The 2805-nt window shown below is 38.6% G+C and overlaps 1 pseudogene across 1 annotated transcript; it reads right to left on the reverse strand.

Annotated features, from left to right (window-relative positions):
* Positions 1 to 1117: 1117 nt before the first annotated feature.
* LOC103083645 (sphingolipid delta(4)-desaturase DES1 pseudogene) lies at positions 1118 to 2498 on the reverse strand (annotated as a pseudogene). Its single transcript, XR_014368602.1, has one exon. The product of XR_014368602.1 is annotated as a sphingolipid delta(4)-desaturase DES1 pseudogene (transcript).
* Between the last annotated feature and the right edge of the window lie 307 nt (positions 2499 to 2805).

Genomic DNA, 2805 nt, shown 5'->3' on the forward strand with positions numbered 1-2805 from the left:
GTATTTAGTTGTCATGTCTGTTTAGTTTCTTTCAATCTGTTCTTCCTTAGTTTTTCTTTGTGTTTCATGATTTTGGCATCTTTGAAGTGTATAGGTCAGTTATTTTATAGAATTTCCTTCAGTTTGGATCTCTCTGATGTTTCTTCATGGCTAGATTCAGGATATACTTTTTGAAGTGAATACCACAACAGTGATGCTGTTTTCTTTTCAATGCCTCATATCAGGAGGCACACAACATCAATTTTTCTCATTACCAAGGATATTAACTTTTGTCACTTGGTCAAAATGGTATCCATGATATTTCTTCACTTGAAAGTGCGTTAGTAAGGAATGAATAGATTTTGGATTTTCTTTTCTCATCAGAATTTTACCCCGTGATTTTAACATCCATTGATATCTTTTGCCTGAATCACTTATTACAATGGTGGTTGCTGAATTAATTTTCTAAATCTATTATTCCTTCTACATTTATTAGTTGGAATTTGACTTAAGATAAAGCTTTCTCTTTATATTTATTTACTTATATCGGTATGGACTCATAAATTCTTATTTTATTGAACTACTTGTAATATATTATCATTAATTATTTTATTACAGCTTTATTGAGGTGTACTCGACACATAATAAATTGCATATATTTAAAGCATACAGTTTGAGGAGTTCTGGTGTGTATATACAGTGAAAAAAACCACCACTTCAATCAATAAAATGAAACCCAACTTTCCTTGTAGTTCTTAACAATCCAGTCTCTCTCACTTCTCCCCCCATCCTCAGGAAGCCACTAATTTGATTTCTGACATTATAATTTGTTTTCATTTTATTCTTGAATTTTATATAAATGGAATTGTACAGATGTATATTTTTTGGTGGGGTCTGGCTTCTTTTTTTTTTTGCGGTACACGGGCCTCTCACTGTTGCGGCCTCTCCCGCTGCGGAGCACAGGCTCCGGACGCGCAGGCTCAGTGGCCATGGCTCATGAGCCCAGCCGCTCCACGGCATGTGGGATCTTCCCAGACCCGGGCACTAACCCGTGTCCCCTTCGTCGGCAGGCGGACTTTCAACCACTGCGCCACCAGAGAAGCCCTGGCTTCTTTTACTCTGTAATTATTTTTTTTTATTTTTTTTTTTTGTGATCAACAGCTCAGTTTATTAGATGTTTTAATAAAGTAAATCCTTATAGTGAAAACAACATACTAGAAATAGCTTTTGAAAAGCTATTTTTTTATGATATGCTTACAAAGTGTCAGACCTAAGTGAAAACATCCACCACGGTGGTAATACAATGAACAAGTTTCCTGTGAGTAAAGCTGAATGCTGCACAGATAGGCTGACTGTTTCCAGCCAGATTAGCTTCTTGATACCATGAAGATCAGACTTCAAATTTGCAGGAGGGCAGCTTCTAAACATCGCTGGTCTTTTTAGTAATGCAAAAATTCCACTTTCTCAGCTATTCTGGAGTTTCAGAGAGGAATTCCTTTGGCCTTAATGACATTTACTCCAGAACCACGCTGCCTTTTTGATGCCTCTTCACCCTCGAATAGGGACTTATTGTATCATCCATCACAAAATCATACAGTACTTTTATCCAGGAATTGTAGTGGGGGAGGCTCTCATAGTACTCAGCTGCTATCTTCCTCACCAGGGGAAGGCTTTTTCCAGGAATGTTGGGGAAGTCATGGTGTTCATTACGGTAACCCACATTGAAGGTGAGTAAATTCAGAGGCCCATAGTATGAGTAAGTTTCATGTCCTTTTAAGAACATGTAATGTTCAGCTATAAAATGTCCAGAGATTGGGTGCAAACCTAGGCCAAGTAAGGTTGCTGCCAACATGTAGACTAAAGATTTAATTCCCAAAACATAGTAAATCGCAACGTCAAAAGTGATCTGGATCACAGTATTGATGATTTCCAGATAAGAAATTGGTTTGGGGTTGATGAACAGAGGTCGAAAAGCATAAAAGAGAGGTTGAAGAATAACCCAGATAAACTTTCTGAAAGTGGTACAGAAGAACCAGCCTTCAAAATCAGTTGGAATATCCACATCGACGCCATCACCTCCGAGGTATCGATGATGATCCATGTGATACCTCTTAAAGGAAACTGAATATGGAACACCAATAGGGAGATTGGCAAATATTCCAAACCAACGATTCCACATAGGTTTGCACTGGCCAAAGGCACTATTGTGGGAAACTTCATGAATAGCCAGAGTCATTGAATGATTAATGCAGCTGCCAAAGGCATATGCCCAAAATAGGACCCATTTCCAGTCCAAGTCCTTCACTAAGTAAAATGCAACAAACTGAGTGAGAACCATCAAAATTACAATCCATATCAAGTTGGAATCAGGTTTCATTAAGGATTTTATCTCTGGATACTTTGCCAGGATCTCCTGGCGCCGGCTGGCGTGGGGCTGGTCGGTGTAGACCCACTCGAAGTCTTCCCGCGAAACGCGGTTCCCCATGGCGGAGGCGGAGATGAAAGCGAAGGTGGCGGCTCCGCGACTGGTGTCCTACTCTGTAATTATTTTGAGATTCATCCATGATGTTGAGTATATTAATAGTTCATTATTTTTACTGCTGAATAGTATTCTGTTTTACTGATTTGCCACAGTTTGTTTACCCATTCACCTATTGATGGACATTTGTTTTTTCCTAGTTTGGGACTATTACAAAGTTTCCAAGAACAGGTACAAGTCTTTGCACAAGTCTATGTACACATCTTTGTATGGACATATTCTTAATTCTCTTGAAATGGCTGGATCACACAGTTGATATATATTGAGCTTTAAGAAATTGCTAAATT

Source organism: Lipotes vexillifer, unplaced genomic scaffold, assembly GCF_000442215.2.
Source record: "Lipotes vexillifer unplaced genomic scaffold, Lipotes_vexillifer_v1.1 scaffold622, whole genome shotgun sequence".
NCBI lineage: Eukaryota > Metazoa > Chordata > Mammalia > Artiodactyla > Lipotidae > Lipotes > Lipotes vexillifer.